Raw genomic sequence first — 22,181 nt, 5'->3', positions numbered from 1 at the left:
AAATAAAAAAATTGGAATTTCAATTTGGACCAGCAAGAAAAGGTGTATTTCCATATCATAATTTACTGGAAAAAATCTTTTAAAAATTGAGTAATGCTAAGGCCTGCCCCACGCGAAAAATGTACAAAAAAAGTTTTTCTCATTTTTCTCTGAAAGTCTTGATTTTATTCAAAAATGTTACAAATATGTTTCTAGATCTCGGTAAAATATATTTTTATACTTTGCTTATCTTTACTACAGGTAAATTCTTATTTACGTTCACATCAGATGCAGAAATTTAACAATCTGCTCGATGCAGTGATATGAAATTGAAATGCTTATACGTAAAGTCCTATCTCAGCCCGTCCTAATCAGTCGTAATTTCACATTTGATAAAAGGCACAGAAAAAGTCAACTAAAATATAATGCAAGTAGAAAGACAAATGAAAATCAAATGAGGTCGCGAAGGCAACGCTAACGTATGCAAATATTATGCAAAAATTCCTTTATATTCAGCATTTTTAAAAAGGAGGTTCAAATACCAGTGTGACAGTATTCAGTACCATTGTTGTAAAAATAAAGTAAAAGATATTTAGAACAAGACAGCCATTCCACCTTTATCTAAAAAATTTGTAACAGAACTCATCACTAATTATTAAAACGAATATAAATCTCTGTTGAAACCCCATAACAGAAGAAAAGATAAGTAAAATCTTGTAATCTACAATCAGAGATTGCAGCAGTTTGAAAATGATTTAAACGCCTTTCTGATATCTGCATGTGTGACTGTCTGGGCTTCAAGAATTTTAAGTGCGAAAGATTGAAAAGAGTCTTCTAATGATAACATATTTCTACTTGATCAAAGAAATTAAAGGAAATAATTATTCGTAGATGCGATTTATCGGAAACCAAAAGACTAAAGGAAGGGGCGACAGTAAATCGAAAAAAAACTCCCCTTGCAAAGGCCCAAGCGGCTTTGCAAATATTAAAAGCAAGTGATGAAAAACACAGTGACGAGGATAATGATACTGACAGAGACAGGATGCAAGTACCAATACGAATACTGACGAGGACGATTTCCTGAACCCGAATCGATTAATATTAGTGTCAGAGCCTCACTTGCAGCAGCGACACGATCGAAAATCTGTAGCCAGGTCGAAAATCCGAAGCGAAAGGAAAAATGTATTGAAAAAAGAAATATGTCAAAGTTACGGTAGTGAAATTCGAGGCATTTATTTCGATGGCCAAAACGATGTACCGCTCGTTAAAAAATGCATAACACTTAACATAGACAAAGGATCAAAGAAGAGCATATTTCTCTCATCAAGCAACCAGGTGACATACATGCATCATTTTACTCCATCTTCTGGTCATGGATAGAGTATTTGCGAAGGTATATATGAATTTTTGGAGCAGAAACAAGCAAACATTTAAATTTTTGCCGTTTTTAGTTGTGACGGAGTACCAGTCAACACAGAAAGCGAAAGTGGAATTATTAGGATTTTAGAGGTCACCTTAAAGAAACCCGTGCAATGGTCAGTTTGCCTCCTATACTGCAATGAGTTAATTTTACGTCACCTGATATATGCAAATAACGGTAAGACTAGTTGACCAAACAGGCTATCCGGTCCAATAGGTCGATCATTAGAAAATTGCGAACAGTTGCCTATTTTTTATTTAAAATAATTAAAGCTAAAGTACGCGAACTTTCAGCGGATGTTCTTAAAAATCCGAGTACAGTTCAAAAGCATCTGCATCTAATGTGCCATCCAATTGCTTCTGGAAGCTGTCTATCTGATTTCGCAGCTCTTAATCCTGGCACACTGAAGGATGCACGTTGGTTAACAACAAGTAATCGTGATCTACGACTGTACGTTTCAACATAAAATTCATCGGGAAACATGGTACTATTGGTGAATTTCATTCTTAGAGTTTACGCACTTTGCTTATTTCTAATAAAAAGTAAGCCAACAATCGAGTTTGCTGCGAAACACGTTTGGTAAGCCATCGTCCGTTCAAAAACCTTCCGGATCACTCAAGCATGCTGGTATACGAGGTCATTGAAAGAAATAGTTTCTGTGCAAACCATGTACGATGAGAAAATGAAACAACACGTAATTCAAGAACCAAACCAACAGCAGAATAAGGAAAAAGTGTATAGAAAAAGAAAAAGATCCCAAAAAGATCAGTCAACTTCAATTTCGAAATTTTCAAACATCAAAATTAAACTTGAACTTAACAGAATATTACGGCATAGTAGATTGGGAGAAGCAAAACTTGAAAACATTCACAGCTCCACAAGTTATTGCTCGTATTTCTGATGATGATTTTAGATCTTTTGTTAATTATCGAAAGCATCCTCTTGTCATGCCACCCTCAAAATGTAGAAAGGTGTGTCGAAGCCCTGAAAGAAGCTGCTGCTTCTGTTTGTGAAAGAAATCGAGATAGATTTATAAGGACACGGCTGCGACCAAGGCAGGAAATTCCGAAGATGGAAACGAAAGTAGATCACAAATTTTCCAAAAAGTAACAGGGGTAATAGAGCATTAAGGCCTGAGAGGTGGGTGGTTGGGACGGGATGCGTTGGGACACAATACCCAACCACGTCCTCGTCGTGAGCCCTGGGTTGTTTTTATATCACTGGAACAAGCGGAGAGTTGCATCTCAGCATATAAGCTGACAGTAAATAAAAATGCACCTGTTCGTGATTGAAGTATTTACTTTAATATTATATTTACACGTTTTAAAAATATTATTTCAATTTTTCTGGAAAACGACTGGTCGTACGCAAAAATAAATCAATTGAAAAATATGTATTTTGCCGAGATTTAGGAACTTTTTTTATATCATTTTTCAATAAAATCAATACATTTAGAGAAAAATGAGAAAAATATATTTTTAAAACATTTTCCGAATGGGGCAGGCCTTAACATTATTCGGCTTTAAACGAGTTTTTTAAGGAAATTGTGATATGGAAATACCCCTTTCCCGTTGGTCCAAAATTGAAATTTCCATTTTTTCTTTTTTCGGCCAACCTAAATGTAACGAGATTTTATAAATAAAATGCCAAAATACGTCAAAAAAACTTTTAGGGGATTCGCTGAAGCCGAACCTAACCTTGAAACGTCACGCAAGCGGAGCTAGTGAATTTACCATCTAACCCACATCTGAGTCTAGGATAATATGTAGACTAACCAATTTTGTATACGTTAATCATTACCTTAAATTCCAGAGAACCCCAGTTCAATTTAATAATAATAAGAATTAGAAATAATCGCAAATACGTGTTTCATCAAGATGTGGTTGACCGCTGCTAATTATGTGGAGATACCAACGAATCCAACAAGTACATTATCGATAGCTGTCGCGTAATGTCTCAGAGACGATATACGCACAGACATAATGATGTAGCGGACATTATACATCAACAATCTAACCTACACGTATAACTCTTAACAGAATGGATGCCTTTGAGTAGGTACATTTTAATGCCCTTTTCAAACATCTGATATTCGGATGTTACTATCCAAACGGATCATTACATCCTAGCCAATCGACCTGACATCGTGATGCGAGAAAAAAAGGTTGAAGAGTCTTCATCTTCGACATTGCTTGCCAACTTGAGACAAAATTTTCAATCAACCTATACAACTAAGATCTATAAGTGTAGCGAGTTAAGGCATGAAGTAAATACCTTATGAAGGATTGTGTATCATGCATCTATTTATCCTATTGTGATTCCGGTAGCGGACAATATGCACGCAAGATGCACTGAACATCTTGAATATTTAGGAGTCAGTAGGGTTTTGTCAGCAGCTCAAAGGGAATTTTACTAAACACCTGTCGCATTAAAAGAAACTTTTTCGGCCATCAGGGAAAAAGCGGCTACAAACCTGTGGAATGGCAGATGGTAGTTCTAAGAAAACACCCAGGTGACTGTTGTCACCCCCAACACCCGTGGCCGCTTGTAATTGTATACCAACAACATCAGCGCAGGAAGTTTCAAGCATCATTTTAGTACTCTTCAAACCCATTGAGGATGATTGCTTTGGTGCTAAAAACTAACAATAAGTTTGACTGGCAGCTCCTGAGTGGTGCCAAAGATAACTGGCAAACTGTCAAACATGTCAAAAATTCGAGTGAAAAAAAGTCATTTTAGTACTCTTAAAACCCATTGAGGATGATTGTCTTGGTGCAAACCACTAACAAAGAATTTGACTGGCAGCTCCTGAGTGGTGCCAAAGTTAACTAGCAAACTGTCAAACATGTAAAAAATTCGAGTGAAAAAACGTCATTTTAGTACTCTTCAAACCCATTGAGGATGATTGTTTTAGTGCAAACAACTAACAAATAATTTGACTATTAACTCCTGAGTGGTGACAAAATTAAGTGGGAAACTGTCAAACATGTAAGAAATTCGAGTGAAAAAACGTCATTTTAGTACTCTCCAAACCCACTGAGGATGAAAGTTTTAGTGCAAACAACTAACAAAGAATTTGACTATTAGCTCCTGAGTGGTGCCAAAATTAAGTGGGGACCTGTCAAAAATGTAAAAAATTCGAGTGAAAAAATGTCATTTTAGTACTCTTCAAACCCATTGAGGATGATTGTTTTGGTGCAAACAACTAACAAAGAATTTTACTATTAGCTCCTGAGTGGTGCCAAAATTAAGTGGGAAACTGTCAAACATGTAAAAAATTCGAGTGAAAAAACGTCATTTTAGTACTGTCCAAACCCATTGAGGATGATTGGTTTAGTGCAAACAACTAACAAAGAATTTGACTATTAGTTCCTGAGTGGTGCCAAAATTAAGTGGGGAACTGTCAAAAATGTAAAAAATTCGAGTGAAAAAACGTCATTTTAGTACTCTTCAAACCCATTGAGGATGATTGTTTTGGTGCAAACAATTAACAAAGAATTTGACTATTAGCTCCTGAGTGGTGCCAAAATTAAGTGGGAAACTGTCAAACATGTCAAAAATTCGAGTGAAAAAACGTCATTTTAGTACTCTTCAAACCCATTGAGGATGATTGTTTTGGTGCAAACAACTAACAAAGAATTTGACTGGCAGCTCCTGAGTAGTGCCAAAGTTAACTGGGAAACTTTCAAACATGTCAAAAATTCGAGTGAAAAAAATATCATTTTAGTACTCTTCAAACCCATTGAGGATGATTTTTTTGGTGCAAACAACTAACAAAGAATTTGACTGGCAGCTCCTGAGTAGTCCCAAAGTTGACTGACATTTTAATCAGCAATCGGATGAAAGTTTTGTCCTTCTCATTAACTAAAATTTTAATCTATGGGATACTTCCATAAAAATAATATGTATATAAAAAAATAAACTACGAAAATCTCACTTTTTATGCAAATTCACAGCTCGCAACAATGGGTTTCAAGAGTAATAAAATCACGTTTCTTGACTTGAATTTTTGGCATGTTTGGCAGCCTGCCAGTCAACTTTGGCACCACTCAGGAGCTGCCAGTCAAACTTCTTGGTGGTTGTTTGCACCTAAAAAAATCATCCCCAATGGGTTTCTAGAGTACTAAAATTACGTTTTTTCACTCGATTTTTTTTACATGTTTCACAGTCTGTTAGTTAACTTTGGCACCACTATGGACTTGCCAGTCAAACTGATTGTTAGTTTTTAACATCAAAACAATCATTCCCCGTGGGTTTGAAAAGTACTAAAATGACGTTTCTTAATTCGAATTTCCGACCAATTTAACGATAAATTGTGCATGGAATTGTCGCGACCTAACGGACATTTTGAAGACTAATAATATCTATATTTTCATAAAATACGTCCACGTGGGCGAAGTCCGGGGGGGGGGGGTCGTATAGGCAAACAAGAGAAGACAGTCGCGTGCCGCAGAATAGGTACTCCTACGGTTGGAAAGAAAGGCCAGTATAGCGGTTGTACTACGAGATCTGCGAGAATTTAAACTGGAAGCCACTACGAGTCACGGTTATGTTCAAGGATGAAGACGAGACCCCACATCGACTGATCCTGCAGATTTCTGTGGAAGATACTGCGCATCCTCTTGTCGAAGAAGTGTTCGCGGCAATTTTTCTGCTGTGCTTTCTTGATCAAGGCCTTTAAGAGTGAGTATTCAAAATGGATGTTTGATTCATTTTTCTCTTGTCCTATTATGAAGTCAAGGCCAAGTGTTTCAGCTGTCTCCTCCTCTCTTTTGTACAAAAACGCTCAGTGGCCCACGTGTTCGTGTTTGCTGACCATTTTGAAAAGCGAGTTCCTCCACTGACGAAATTATTCTATTGAGAATACATTCAAGATTCAGTATTTCATAACCATCTTGACGACAAACAGTGGTAAAGAACGTTTTTCTTTGTTCATAAACATAATATCTCAAGATTGGATGAACGGAATTGAATGAAATGTAGACTTAACACAGTTCACGTCATACCTAATAAGGGGTAAATACTCACGAGATACAAATATATTTTCCAAGGCCGGAAAATCCATGGGAAATCGGGTACTTTTCATATTTTATGAATAAACTGACTTAAACTTTTAGAAATAATGATACATTTTTTATATTAACACTTAAATTTCTTCATTTGAATCGGCCAAACTAAAATCCAAAGGAAAATTTCTACTTACGATTTTTCATTTTCCTGGAAAATTCGATAAAACAAGGAAAAATACAATAGCTTTGCCAGATGAAACGATGTAAACGATGTAAATAAAGAAATTAAAGTGTTAATATAAAAAAATGTATCATTGTTTCTAAAAGTTTAAGTCAGTTTATTTAACGAACTTTGAAAAGTACCCGATTTCTCATGGATTTTTTAAGTATGACGTGAACTGTATTCAGTCCAAATTTCATTTAATTCCGTTCAGCTAATCTTGAGATATTAGGTTTATGGATAAAGAAAAAAGTTTTTTACCACTGTGCGGCATGAGGCGTAAAGTCACGGAATAGAACACTTAAGGAGCACACTTTTGTCCATGTACACAACGTTTCCTGACCTGATATCCAGGGATCTGAGCTTGTCTTTCGTTGATGGAACCACTACAAATGAATAGAGTACTTTTAGGAATGCAAGCATCTTCGTTGCAGATACTTTGTTCAGATTTTAGCTTATCCTTCACATTACAAAGTGATGCTAGTAATGCCGGATTAGAGGCCGTTTTAACTCAATGCATCGATAGCGCGGAACAAGTGATCGTTCAAGCCAGCCGAACAATGGCAGTCCCTCAAAAGAAATTGAACGAAATTACTAGAAAATGAGGTTACCATTAGGCATAAAAAGATTGCCCTACATCATTTGCTAGATGCTCTGTCTCGTATGTACGGAAAAAAGACCGAATTGGTCAGCGCTCTCACTGACTAAGGATCCCTGATACCTTAGGAGAATCAACAATGTCCAAGAAATACCAGCCCGTTTCCCTGACTAGAAAGTGGAGCGTGGTCATCCGTACTCACATCAGCCGAATACTCTCAAATCAGCCGAAGGAAACGGGTTTGCCTTTAAAGTATAGGCGAAAGATTTTAGAAGAATTACATGAGGCTACTACTTCTGGTCACCTCGAAATCAATAAGATCAACACAAGCTTGCCACTTCTGTCATAGTGGACAATTATGTTCAAGGATATAGCTTTTTATGAATCTTGTTCCACTTGCCAACAACAAAAGTAGATTAGGCTGATCTCGTAGGATAAAGAAAAGCGAGTAATTTGACATAATTAACGACAACATAATTGAATTTAAAACATCGTTGAACAACAATAATTGAACCACCTTGGACGGTGGTGGCCGCAAATATTATGAGCCCCTTTCCAATAAGTGAAAGCAATGTTAAGTTTTTACTTGTTTTTCAAGATATGTTCTCCAAGTGGATCGAGTGTATCCCAGTGCGATAAGCCAATGGATCTAATGTAAAAAAGGCCTTAGAGGATTGTATCAAATTTAGCTTGTGAAGAAGTCAGTATCAAAAGCCACTAAACAGCTTGCTATTGTGCATTCAAATAACTTACCGTATCATTATCAAGCAAATCCAGTAGAGAGGATGAATAGAGTGCTTAAAACAATGGTAGCTTCATTTGTAGAGAGCGAGTACCGCGATTTGAATATTCGGTAGGGGCCCAAAACTCGCTGATTTCATTAAGAGAGAAGAGGAAGGTAATCCCAAGATTGTACCTTTCTCCGTACATTATTGTTCCGATAGTATAAAAAGATTGCCAGCGTTGCGCTATTTAGTTGTCCATTACCTAGTTGTAGCTTCTGATCGTGCACTGAAATATTATAATCGCAAAAGGCAGGATACCTGCTACGAGGTAGGCGACATTGTTTGGCGTAGAACGCACGTTTTATCATCCGCACCTGATTTTATTACGATAACGTTATTTGTATAGTACGACTGTCCATTCAACGTGGTAGAAGTTTTATCATCAGCTGTTTATCTTATAAGTGGATTGTCTGGAGGGTCCGACCATCCTGGTCCCGATCTTCAGGATAACATCTCAAACACAAAGGGTATCGAAAGCGCTAAAAGAGAAAAGCCTGAGAGAATGGCAATTAAACCCGGTCAACTAGGGGAGTCATCTGTCCTAGACGGAACAGTTATCAACCGTGACCGAGTCCACTGTAGTGCCGTCAAACGTTTGTGCCTCAATGTCGGCAACGAAAACCCGGAACGGGAAACAAAAGGCAAGGTAGACCTGCAAAGAGGACCGATCTCACACGCAGATCCTTCATTCTAAAGCGTAGTACAGTTGCCCGCTATAGAGGGACACAAGTCAACCAGGACGAAACCAAAGAAGAAGATAAAGAATTCTCTTAATTAACCTTAAATAATGAACCTTCTCGTCCCGTTATTTTGATACCTGACATCGTGATGCGAGAAAAAAAGGTTCAAGAGTCTTCATCCTCGACATTGCTTGCCAACTTACAAAAAAATTTTCAGTCAACCTATACAACTAAGATCTATAAGTATAGCGAGTTAAGGCATGAAGTATCTATTTATCCTATTGTGATTCCAGCAGCGAACAATATGTACGCAACTCTATAAATTCTTCATGAATAGTTTTTGACAAAGTAGGCACGTTGCACAGAGAGGGAACAGTATCAACTATTAAAGCACACACCAATAAATACAGTCACTCGGAGATAGTCACAATTTTGGAGCTGACCATGGACCTGACTTAACCTAACGGAACTAGACATAGTCCAACTCCGTATGTAAGCGGTCAGCAGCGTATGAATAATTTCTGGTAGATTTTACTGCGTGGTTAAATAGATTTTGAAAATGATTTTTCCAGTACGGAGACAAGCGCCGGCTGAATATTTAACAGAAATGAGGAAAAAAGTTTGTTGCTACACGTTGAGATAAATGTTTTGCCTGCCTACGTACTTTAAACGTTTGCCGGCAGCTGAGCATTTCGTTTAAGGGAGATCATTCTATTAAATACTTTGTCCATATACTCGGTCGCTCACTCAAATAACCCTTCAGAAAGCAGCTTAATAAAAAGAATATTTTCACAAAAACACTGAACGTCAGCGCTTGAAGACATGACAGTTTGAGATTCAAAAGACTACAGCAGAACTCATATGTCTGAACATGATCAGCCCCCCTCACCCCTCTCTTTCACGCCATCCCTCTCACTATCTTAACACGGTACTCCCGTCGCTAACCAGGGCGAATTAAAGCTTTACGAGGCCCGAGACTAAAACGAATATGGGGCCCACTTAAAGGCAGCAAAATGTGATCATCTTTTGAATGTAAGAGGAAATTATGTTATTATTATTTTTATAATTCATTCTTACAAATATTTTTTCTTTGGTACTTATACATTAAAAACTACAAATTATTATACAATTAAAAATATTTTTTTCTTGATTTTGCTCTGGCAAAGTCACTTATTAAATCGTCAAAATCAATCGGTCGAAGTGAATCAACTTCAATGCTTAACCTCGTCAATACAGATAACCTTTCATCTAATATGGTTTATCTATACATATTTTTATTCTCTTTAAAACCGAGAATGACCTTTCAGATTTGCAGTTTGATATTGAAATCGTAATCAAAATCCTCTAAGTGATGTAGATATTCGGAAATACTTCGATCATGTGCATATTTACAATCCAATGAAGTAATTGCAAAGGGCACAGAATTTTTTATTTTCGTTAGTTTTCTCTGTTCTATCAGAAAAAAAACCTTTCGGCTGTAGGTTCAAGCGGGGTATAGATTGTTTTAGTTCAAATAATAAGTCATTTTACAAAATTATCCGAATAAACTTTTATGAGATTTGTTGCTTTAGTTTCTAATTCATCTGATTTTATGGATAATAATTGAGTAACAAAACTATATAAGTTGATAAGATGGTTATACGCTTCACTTCGTTTTTGCAACTTGACAACAAGTTTGTCTATAATAACATAAAATGTATTTATCTTAAAATTATCAGTCGCATTTAAAATATCGACTTGTAATTCCTTGTCTGTGAACTTACGAGTGATTTTTCTTTTATTAGAAGCAGAATATTCTTGATTTACAAAATCACAAGATTGCTTAGCTTCATTATCAATATCAGAAAATTTATCACGCATATCTTTAACAGAATCTACTAATGAAAGCAGCATGTTATTAGCAGACATTAAGTCTACATTAACTTTTTGAAGATATTGACTAGTCGCGTTAAATCTTTGAAAAATGCAATTCCAAAAAATCGCCATGAAACATTCTTAATCTTGACTATATGATTCAGTAAAGCTAAAGCTTCTTGACATGTGTCTCGTTTTTTATTAACATCTTTAACTAATATTTGTAAAGCCCATAAATACCATTGTAAGCGCTGCGCGATCCCAAAAAAATTCGTCGCGTCGTGACATTCGTCAACGCTAAATTCTCCCACCAAGTTTAGCATGACCATCACAAGAAACGTAATATGCTCATTTGTTTTTTTCTCTAATACACGCTTGTAGGCCAGAATATTTTCCGGGCATATTTGAAGCGTTGTGATAGGTCTGGGCTCGACAATTTGCAATATCAATTCCATTTATCCCAATACTTTGCACTCTTTATTTCAGTTATGATGTGATTCAATACTTTTGTTCATGAATAGTTTTTCAGAAGTATGATACTGTTCCACGTCCTTTATGGGCATACAATTTAATGTGCTCTTTCATAAAAGGATACACCGAGTAAATTCTCATTATTAGGAGATCCTATTATTTCATCTTTTCCTCGTAGTGAAAGCCCTCGTTCAGTCAGAAACCAAGTACCTGCCACTACTGTTTTCAAAACATTAATCCAATATTGCAATTCACTGTCCACTGTTTTGATAATATTTGCCTTCATATTCGAATCTCTTTGTAAATACTCAATATAACTCATCATACAGCTGTTGTGTTCTTTACTATTTTCGTGGGATCGAATGACTTCATCTATTTTCTTCGCATTCGAAAATCCTTCTTCTATGCATATATTATCGCGGTCTTTCGAAAATAATTTGCAAACATAGCAAAAAATTGAGCCTTTCGATTCAGAATACATAAGCCACTTTCTTCCGCAACGAACCTTGCACTTTTTAAATATTTGACTTCAGTTTTTAAATACGGGTACCACATTAAAGTCTTTGGAATTAGAAAAAAGCTTTGTGATCACTTCGGGTTTCAAAATGCGAATGACAACGTGTATTTGTTGTGTGCCCTTAATTGCAAGAAAATTGTTAAATCTTTTGCTGAGAAGTGCTTTTTCTGCTTTGCATTCGTCGTTATTGCAGAATTCAACATGAAGGTTTTTAAAATATCATTTAGCCCAGTAGTACATTTCTCTAGTATTTGTGATCGGATTATCGCATGGACGCTGAAGGTATGTTCAGCAGCCGCTCTTTTGAGAATGTGAAAAATGCCTTGACAAGGACCACTGCCATGTGCAGTTGCATGGAAATTCAATTTCGTTTTACATCCGAAATTGTGCTCGAAGACTGTTCAGTTAGCAAAGTTCTTCAGATGTTTGTACTGTTCCGCTAAAACATCTGAATTGTATATAAGAAAGTTCACAGTAATTCCTACTTTTTCTCGTAAAAAATATATTAGCTTTCGTTGATAGAGATGCACAAATATCGTATTGTGTTTTTTATACCTGATATTATAGAGTAACTTGGGTTTTTGATCAATTCTTACCTTGATAAGCATCTTGTGAATCAATCGTGTGGTTTTTAGAAAAATCTAGTTCAACAAGAATTGGACCTACTAATAAATTATACTTCACGCCACTGATATACATACTTGGTTATTCTATTTTTCTATTTCTATTCAATGCTTGAAGGCTGGAAATGGTAGACACAAGCTTAGCGTTCTGAACGGGAATGCAGACACAAACGTTGTTTGGTACCAATTGTTCCAGCCAGAACGCACCCTTTCGGTTTTAGTTCTGCAAACTTTAAAAACCCAATTGTTTCCCCAAAAAAGCGGTCTAAAAAGTGCATACAACTCTCAAATTACATCAGCAAAACGTTTTTAAGTGTTTATTATTTCTCCATTTAATTTTACGAATACGCAATCGTTTTTTTGACTATCGTCATCATGGTTATAAGCATTTTTGTAAGCACAACACCGTTTGTTCTGACGTTTTTCCCACTTTTGTGCCTGGAGAAGAGAGAAATCCTTTTGAATTGATTAATTCTTTAGCTGTAGAAGCCATCCAATAAGAATTGAAAACCGATTGAATCTTTCTGATACACATACTTCTGTCACATACTTTTCTGATGGCGTCTTGCTTTTGTTTCTTAGTTTTTAGCTCGAAAAAATTGATCTTTTCTTCTCTGAGAATTCGTAAACAGCCATTTAAAGAGGAAACAGCTTTCTCCTTTACTAGTTAGAAAAATTGTCACTTTCAGGTAAAATATTACTGTCCACATCGATATCAATTTGTCCTGAAAATTCATCTTCGTTAATTTCGTTCACGAAAACGAAGACTTTCTATGTTTGGAAATATAAAGCAATCTCGCGATTGAACGATTTGCAAAACAAAATTTCTATATAAGGAAGAGGTAGGCGGAAAGACTGAATTGACAAGGTGATATAAAGCAATAGACTTTCAGCTATTTGAAGAAAAAGCTTCTTGCGCAAATTTCTAATGGGCAACCATCACAAATAAAATGGGTTTTTTGTAATAAATTTAACATTTTTGCTCATACTGTCGGGAACATGTCTGCGATTTCTTTTAATATTACTTCGCTAGATCCTCCAAAAGGATTATAAAGTTTTTTACCAACATGCATTTTGACAACAATATATCCAGATACGAATAGACTAAAAAAAACAAGTATTTAAACTCGTTCCAATGAAGAAAAACAAAATAAATGTGAGCAGCTGTGTCGCTAATGTGATGTTTACGCTAAAGACGGTATGTATAAAATGTGAAAGTAGAGTTCTTTTGTTTGTCCAATGTAGGTTTTGGCAAGCACGCTTGTATCGAAGATGGAAACAAAAGCAGATCGCAGTGGACGTGGCACTGTGTCGCATAATGAAAAAAATGAAAAAAATCGAAAGAAACGTATTTTAAAAACGAGATTTTAGTTTTTTGAATTTTCAAAAAAATTTCAACAAATTTGTTTTCACACAGAAATTTTTTATTCAAAAGTACATGTCAATACGAACACTTTCAGAACTTAAAAAGTCAAATCGGCCAATTAGAACAGAAGATAAGGAATGTTCAGAAAAAAGTTTTAAAAATTTCGAACTCCCATATCTACGCCATTTTTTCGAATTTTATAAATCACTTGAGGGCATTTTTCTTCACTAATATATAACTGTACTCGCCGAGTAACAGCCGAATCTGTTGAATTTGTCGAATTTGTTCCTTTATCTTATTATTACCTGAAAAGCTTATCATTTCAGTAGGTTCAGTCTTTTTTCTGTTCGTTGATTACTGCCAGCACTTTCACACGCTTTTCAATTAAACAAAATTATGCGTTTTCACGTTTTTGTAGGCTAATTCGTCCCTGCTAGAAGTAAAAAGCTAGAAATTCATTCAGAATTAATGACGTTCTATCTATAAGATAGTAACAAGCATGGGTAAGTATGGAGTAAGGAAACGAAACATATTAAATATGTTTGAAGAAATTTTTCATTGGCATTAGGGTCTTATGAAAATACTTAATTACAGAACATGCATTTAAACTATTAGATTGGCAAGCGTTTCGACCACGGATAGGGGTGCTCCTCGGTGCCAGATACATGATTTAATCATATAAAATTTAAATGAAATTAAAATTTTGGCATTCAGTATTTGGTAAAAAAATGTGTTTTCATGCATAAACTTAGTATTTATATGTCGTGCAGCTCCTCTCTCTCTCTCTCTTTCACCCTCAACACTTCCTCTCTGTGTGGTCGTCCTTTTCCGTCGCAGAAGGATGATGTGATCGCGGGGAAGTAAATCACTTCGTAATCCCACAAACACAAAAATCACAAAAACGTCGCACAGAGACACACACTTCAAGTTTGAGATGAAGTTAATGGAAAGGAACAGAAAATCAACGATTGAGAATTTTTATAAAACAGAATTTCTGTGAATATAAAAAGGATAGTTTTCGACATAAAGAAAATTATAAACATCTACTCCGCTTCAAATCACGAAGAAAATTGAAACAGTATTCACAGAGGTCATCCAATTTTACAACTTACGGGGTTCAAAGAAACGGTGATTTAATTATTAAAAGGGCTGTGACCGTAATTCTCCCTAAAAATTGAGATAACCGATTGCCTGTTCCCTTTAGGAGGCGACAACCGTATAGACCACGTGTTCTCAAAATTTGTTTCGCTTTACAATAGGATAGTACATTTTTGAAAGTTTTTCCGCATCGGTTCTTAAATTGACAGCATTCTCATTACCAGCAATCTGACACATTTCCAACATCAGACGTTTGCGATAGTGACATTCATTCGCAATAATTTTCGCGTTATCAAAATTGAAAAAATGATTTTTCTCAATACTATGCTTAGTGAACATTGTCTGTTGGTTAGGGACCTTATTTATATCTTTCTTAGTTCTTAAACCCTTACTCCTAACGGACGTTTAGTTTGGCCACATAGATAGAGAGAGATCGAGAAGAAGAAAGCGAGAGAGAGAGAGAGAGAGAGAGATAGGAGCTGCCAATCTAATAATTTAAGAAATGCATGTTTTATAATTAAGTATTTTCATAAGACCCTAATGCCAATGAAAAATTTCTTCAAACAAATGTAATAATTGGGTCAGTTAAATCGGACATCTTTCAAAAAATCAGTAAAGATGTCACTGAACATATTAAATATGTTTAAAAAATGAGGTATACATGGTTTTAGCATTTTCAGGACTCGAGAGATATGATTATTGAATCTTGCTTCACAAACAAATTCTATCCCAATAAACTCGCGCTCTATTTCACTTCTTTGCCAATATAGTTCTAATAATACCCCTTTCAACTCCAACTTATATATCCTTCGCCTATTAACGTATATCATTTTCCATATGATTGCATCAATTTGCATCAATTAAGTCTTACTAATTAAAATAGCTGGAAGTCTATTGCTTTATAGCTCTTTGTCAATTCAGCCTTTTCGCGTAACTCTTCCTTATATAGAAATTTTCTTTGCAAATCATTCAATCGCGATAAGGCTTCAAATGTACAAACATAGAAAGTTCTTCAAATTCATTACCACTTATTCATCACCCCGTACTTTTTAAAATCATTCTGCTGGGTTAATTTAAGGTGACACAGTGGGCAGTTTAAAATAATTTTTAAAAAATGTATTATTTTATAAACAAAGAAATTAACCAAAGTTATTTTTAAGGATTGGAAATATTTAGATCATTAAAGTCCATAGTTTTGGTATAAAATGTGAAAGCAATTAAAGTGTCATTACTTTATTTAATATTATTATTTATTCTTGTAAATTTGCAAAGTATAGCAACAAATATTTATCAATTGACTTCGACTCATATAATAAGTAGGATAAGGAAATTTTTGTGTCAAATTAAAAAAAAATTACAGAGATGCGTACTAAACACTAGATACCTCACTAGTAGTAAATACAGACACGCAAATCAAGCGTTCATTTATCTGAATACAAAAATTTAACATACAAAAATTCATTATTAAGCCAATTTTTTAAAATGAGGCTTTAAATATTTTGGAAACAATAATTATTAATTTTGAATTGCAATCGCCTGAAATTGACAAAAAACATACCAAGGATTTTGAACAATTTACTTAGAGAAAGGAGTTAAATTGTACACTTTCTAAGTCGAAGCGCTAAATATTAAACAATTTGAATTCGAATTGGATAATCACGAATTTAGTATGATTTCAGACTAAAAATTCTAAAACAGGAATGTCTTTTTAATTTTAATAATTTTAAATTCAAAGCGATTAAATTGTATTGTATATTTAATCTCTCCCTTTTAAGCGTTTGAGGGCCTCCGCTCCATGTACACATATTTACATTCCATCCTATGTCTAACTTATGAACTACTTATATTCTAATTCTTAACAATAAAATTAAATAATAGTAACATTAACAAATAATACTAATAATTCTATTAATGAGCGATCTACCAGGGCTTATGTTTTCTCTTACCACAAAAAATACATTTTCAATGAGTTTGAAATCCACTTTTTCTTTTTAGTTTCCTTATTCAGGATTACCCGTTTGGCTCTGCCCTATTCCCTTGCTTTCCTTTACTTCCCCTTTCTTTTTCCAATTTCTTCATACACATAACTCTCTGTCCATTACCATCTGATATCTAACTGGCAGCCCTCGTATGTCAGAAAACCTCCTAATTTTTTTTCTTACTTCCTCCCATTTCGAATTTTCGAAATTGCCTCTCGTCTCCTCCTTCCGAATTTCATTCAAACATACTTGTGCTATTCTACTCCCCTTTCCCCTTTTGACCTTCTCTTTAAACTTCCAGACTCTCCTTAATTTGTCTAGTTGCCATCTTTTCCATCCCTAACTCTTTCCTTAACATGTATCCTGGGCAATTCCAACTAACCCCCATTACCCATCTCAGAAATCGCTCATGCATGCTCTCAACTTGCTTCTCCAATTGTCTTTAAACCTTCTCTTTACTATACCCCATACTTGGCCAATTACTTTACTCGCACATTCTATTTTTTTCCTCACGTGCACGTCTGTCCCCCTCCTGCCTCAAACCAAAAACCTCCGTAAAGAAACCCCTCCACCCTTTCCACTAATTGTCCGTACATCTTCCAAACCTAATATATTTCAGTTTTTCTACGTCTGAAACACATCAACTTGGTCTTCTCTACGTTGATCTTCAAGATCCTTTGCTCCCACATACTATTCGAAAATTCTCACTATTTGGTTTATACCCTTCTTGTCGTCTGCTAACATAACTGAGTCGTCCGCGTATGCTAGAGAGTATAGTTTGCTGTTACCCAATCTCATGCTTCCTTTCATTTTCTTCTTTACCTTCTTCTCTTAAGCATACCAGCAGCATATTAAAAAGTAGCGGACTCAAAGGGCATCCTTGGCTTAGACCTCTTCCTGTATAGAATACCTCCCCTTTTTCCTTTTCTATCTTCACTCTAATCCTGGGTTTAGTAAAAAAAATTCCCTTATCCTCTCCACCAATTTTCTATCTATTCCCCTCTCTTTCATTGCCCGCCATAAGACTTTTTGTTTACTAAATCAAAAGCAGCTTTAAAATGACTAATTTTCCTCTCTTTCTACCTAGGTTTCGCTTAACTAAGTAGTTCAGTAGGTAAATGTAGTCCAACGTTTCCATCCCTTTTCTGAAACCCCTCTACATTATTTTTTAAAAAACTCAAAAATAAATAGTAATTTGAATTGCTTAAAAATGAAGTCGTTAAATTGCTAATTATAATTTCCAAAATTTAATCAATACAATTTTACTTACAAAATTAAAATCTATGAAAGGGAAAAATAAAAAATTAGCGTATCAAATATTTTTCAATTTGAAATGATTTGTTTAAGTCTTCAACTAAAAATCGGTCATTTTTAGTCTTACATCCAAAATTAAAAATTAAAATACACAATACAAAACAATTATGGGGCGAGATGAGCATAGGGGGTAAGATGAGCCACTCATTTTTCTTGTATGCTATCATTTCTTTTGTAACGGTTTTTTGTACTGATACCAGGAAGAACGGAACCAAACTTCTTTTTAAATATGTTTTCGCTTAATGTTGAATAAATTTTAAAAAAAAGGATAGCAAAATATTTAAGAGCTGTATTCTGCTATTTTCAATTTGTTTGAAGTTCAAGAATCACGCAAAATCTCATATTAGATGTTTTTTCCAGAGATTAGTTTGATAACTTATTTATTAAACCTTAAGTTTTAACTGTTCTGGGGCGATATAAACCACCTCTTCCCGTGCATTAACCTAACCTCTTAGTATAGTATTCAGTATTATAGGATGCAATATTTCATATTATCAGATTGTGCATAGTATTAATTCTGGTTAAAACGTATTTTTAAAAAACTAATCTTGTAGACAATAATGCTCAGAAAAGTATGACAATGAACATGGGTAAGTCAAAAGATTGCTATATTTATTTCTGTAATCCAATTATTAAAAGATATGTGGGCATAAATCGGGTTTCTATTTACTAGTGAGCGAGAGGGGGGAAGGAGAGATGTCCTGAATTCTCTTAATTCTTACGAATTTTTCTGTATTCTCGGAAGTCTTCCAAATTCTCTCAATTCTTCTGAATTCTCTAAATTGTTTTAAAATTCGGTGGAATCTTTGCACTTTTCTACATTTGTTGAATTCTCACGTATCACTGCATTTGTTATGAATTTTTTTCACTTATTTCGAAATTATTAGAATAGACGTTTAATTATTTTAACTTTCTTCGAATATTTTGAATTATTTTGTCTTGAAGCGAATTCTACAGAATTTTACATGTTTTTTAAAAATCTATAATAATAACATAAAATGGTCTGAAATATTTTCAATTTTATGAATTCGTCTGTATTGTCCTAATTTTTGTTATTTCCTTAAATTATTTTATATTCTGTGAATTGTTTTGAACTCTAAATTCTTCCTAATTCTCGCAAATATTCCGAATTCTCTGTATTTTTTTGAATTCTCTAATATTTTAAATTTAATTAGTCTTGAATTATTTTTCAGTTTTCTGACTTATCTTGTTATCTTTAGAATATGCGCTGAATTACTTTGACTTCCTTCAAGTACAGTCAAATCTGGATTTAGTGTCAGTTTTAGGGCTGAGAACGCCCTGCGCGGCTTCAATTCTCGAAAAGGCCAATGAATGTTTAACATTCACTTGCACTTCTTCAAAGTATTTGTCGGAAGGCAGTCTCAGCCAAAAGTTCGGCGTTTCTGGATACCTCGAGTGGTATGGTGATGCCTCAGCAGCGCATCGAAACGTTTGCTAGAGTACAGTCGAGATCTGTATCCAAAACCTTACGGACTATGTACGCAATGGTCCGCACTAACGCTTGTCAGTCTCTCTTAAAGGAAAAAGAACATAAAATTTGTTTTTTCGATTGTAATTGTTGCAAAAACTATGCGGGTAAAATTATCCGCTATTCGCTTATAATGTTCATTATATTGGTATTTACTCTTTCATAGTTTCTCGTGAAATTGTGCAATACCATTTAGTCCATACAGGAGTTTATTTACTTTTATTTTTCTTTTGTCTGTAGAAGATATAGGCTGCACGTGAAGGCACACTTTATGATTTTAACGTGTGTAGTTCTAAATTGAAAAGTGTATGGTATAAAATTTCTTATTCTTAAAACTATTTGCTTTAAAAATTAGAAAAAATCAGTTTTTTCAATAACTACAGATCTAATTTTAACATTTTCAAAAATTATGAGTATGTGGTATGCAATGAAAACACTGGCTTTCGCTGGTTAGAAGTGTGAATCAGAAAACCCTGGACTTTTGTATCATCATTGCATGAAATTCTAATGACACGCTATAATGAGATAGTTTATCGTTCACCAGGAGGCACTAACAAACTTTCATAAGAGCCCGTGAAATTCAAACTTAAATTAAGCAAATTACAGCTTTTAAAAAGAATTTGATAAAAATAGCGAAACAAATATGAACTATAACTTAATAAAAAGATGAACCGCAAAGTTGGAAAGCCACTTTTCATTGAGCTACAGTCCACGTTTCATATTATGTTTCACTCCTTTTTTATAATTTTCTTTAAAAAACTTTACTTTTTTCATTTGAGTTCGTATTTCGCGGGCACTTATGTAAATTCGCTAGTACCTCCTAGTCAGCGGTAAACTCTCCCATAGTATGCTGAACTTACGTTTTTAAATTGATAAATATATCATCGTTAAAATCAAAAAAGATTATTCATATCTTATTTCCTCTAGAAATTATTATAATAATGATTAAGTTATTATTTCGGGTGAGGGGGGGGGGGGGGGGTCTGGTAAAGTGTGCAGTTCTGATTTTTTTATATTTTAGGCTCTGGTTGGATGGTAATAAAGATACCCGTGAAGCTGGTATACGCGATTTTGACGAAAATGGAACGTTTTTCGGCTAGACTGGATTGGTTACCGTTAACGCGCTTATTTTTATTTTTAAGTTAACAAATTAAGTTAGTCAAAAAAGTAACGGTTTACGTAACTTAAAGTGATTTTAACTAGTAGCTGTAACTACTTACCCTTTTCACTAAGTAACGTAACTGCAACTAGTTACACCCACCGAAAAGTAACTTACCCAAAACTCCATAGAAGTAAGAGAAAATATAAACTATGAAGAATACAAAAAAAAGATGAAGAAAAGCAAGTGATAAATAAACGGGGAGGATAGGGGCATCAAGATACAATAAATAGCATTATGTGATAAAAAGAGAAGATTCGACAAAATAATTGGAAAAAGGATAGGAGAAAAAGAGATGGACAAGAATATTTAGTTGAAGATTGGGAAGTGAAGTAAAATAATCAATGTATTAGGAGAAGGATAAGCCAAGGAAATGCTCTGTCTCTCTGTGTGTGTGTGTGTGTGTGTGTGTGTGTGTGTGTGTGTGTGTGGATAGGAGGGACATATGAGCATGTATGGAAAGGTTGTATGACAGAAGAATAAATAATTGGGTGTAGAAAGATCTAAAGGAGATAAAGTGATAGGTGTAGAGAGAAGCAGAGTAAGAGAGAATAAGAATTATAAATAAAGAAAAAGAATACAAATTAGGAATAAGAATTCAAAAATGTTACTTCAAATTTGAAAATTTGTACTAAATTGGTAGATTTCCATGACTGTCATAGCGAGATAATTTTTCGATTCTTAAATTACGAATTTTGGGGCAAAAGTAGAAAGTTACAAAGAGCAAGCCCCCCGGCCGAGCAGGCCCGCTGTTTATTGCAACAACAAGTATGAATACTTTATTGAAAAAGTGTTCATATCACTCATGGTTGTATAAAAAAAACATTTTTAGCGAATAAATATCAATTTTTACAAATAATTTTTTAATTCTTTGAAGGATTGATCTTTTTTGTCTTAAATACAGCTACAAGGGAGTATTAAACGTAAAAGAGACTTTGTTTATAAAAGTTTCTTGGTATAAAAGAAAAATTGAAAAGAGTTATAGTTTTCCACATAATCTCCCACTTTGGAAACACACTTTGACCACCTGATTGGAAGTTTCTTGATACCCTCTTTGCAAGAAGATAGGCGTGTTCTGAGCCAATTACGCATACAAAACATCTATCCCCGCGGGATCCAGGTGATTTTAATCCATTTTTGATACTATATCCGCTGTATGTGGCCTGTTGTTGTCTACCATAACTAATTTCAAGTTCAGCAGTAATTTCTTCGATAGCGATGCAACGGTCGCCATCCACAAGGTCGTCAAGTGCGGAAATGTTTTCTCGTCTTGGGATGGCGATCGTGCTTTTTGTTTCCAATCTTCTCTCGACCCTCAGAACAAGTTTTATGCTAAAAGCACACACGGACCTTTAAGAAGGTAGATTTCCCAAAGTGTTTACTCAACCTTCGGAGAATTTCAGCTGTACGGATCCGCTCCTTCCTTAAGAATTTTATTATAATCTGTTTCAAAAAGGACGTATGGACTTTAATCTGTCAAGGGGACCTTTACGTTTGTTGTCTATTATCTATTTGATAAAATCTTCCAAAGCCAAAATTTGGAATTTCCCAATTTTGACCTTAAATTTGTATTCTGTTGCTCGAAAATCCACCCTTTACCAACTTTCATGGAAATCTATC

The 22,181-nt window shown here is 34.8% G+C and overlaps 1 protein-coding gene across 2 annotated transcripts in view; it reads right to left on the bottom strand.

The window, feature by feature from the left end:
• Positions 1 to 22,181, bottom strand: part of LOC117168858 (dynein heavy chain, cytoplasmic) — a 318,168-nt gene that overhangs the window by 251,130 nt on the left and 44,857 nt on the right. The window lies entirely within an intron of this gene.

This window comes from Belonocnema kinseyi, chromosome 3 (assembly GCF_010883055.1).
Source record: "Belonocnema kinseyi isolate 2016_QV_RU_SX_M_011 chromosome 3, B_treatae_v1, whole genome shotgun sequence".
NCBI classification, from domain to species: domain Eukaryota; kingdom Metazoa; phylum Arthropoda; class Insecta; order Hymenoptera; family Cynipidae; genus Belonocnema; species Belonocnema kinseyi.
This window is presented reverse-complemented; position numbering and strand designations above follow the sequence as displayed.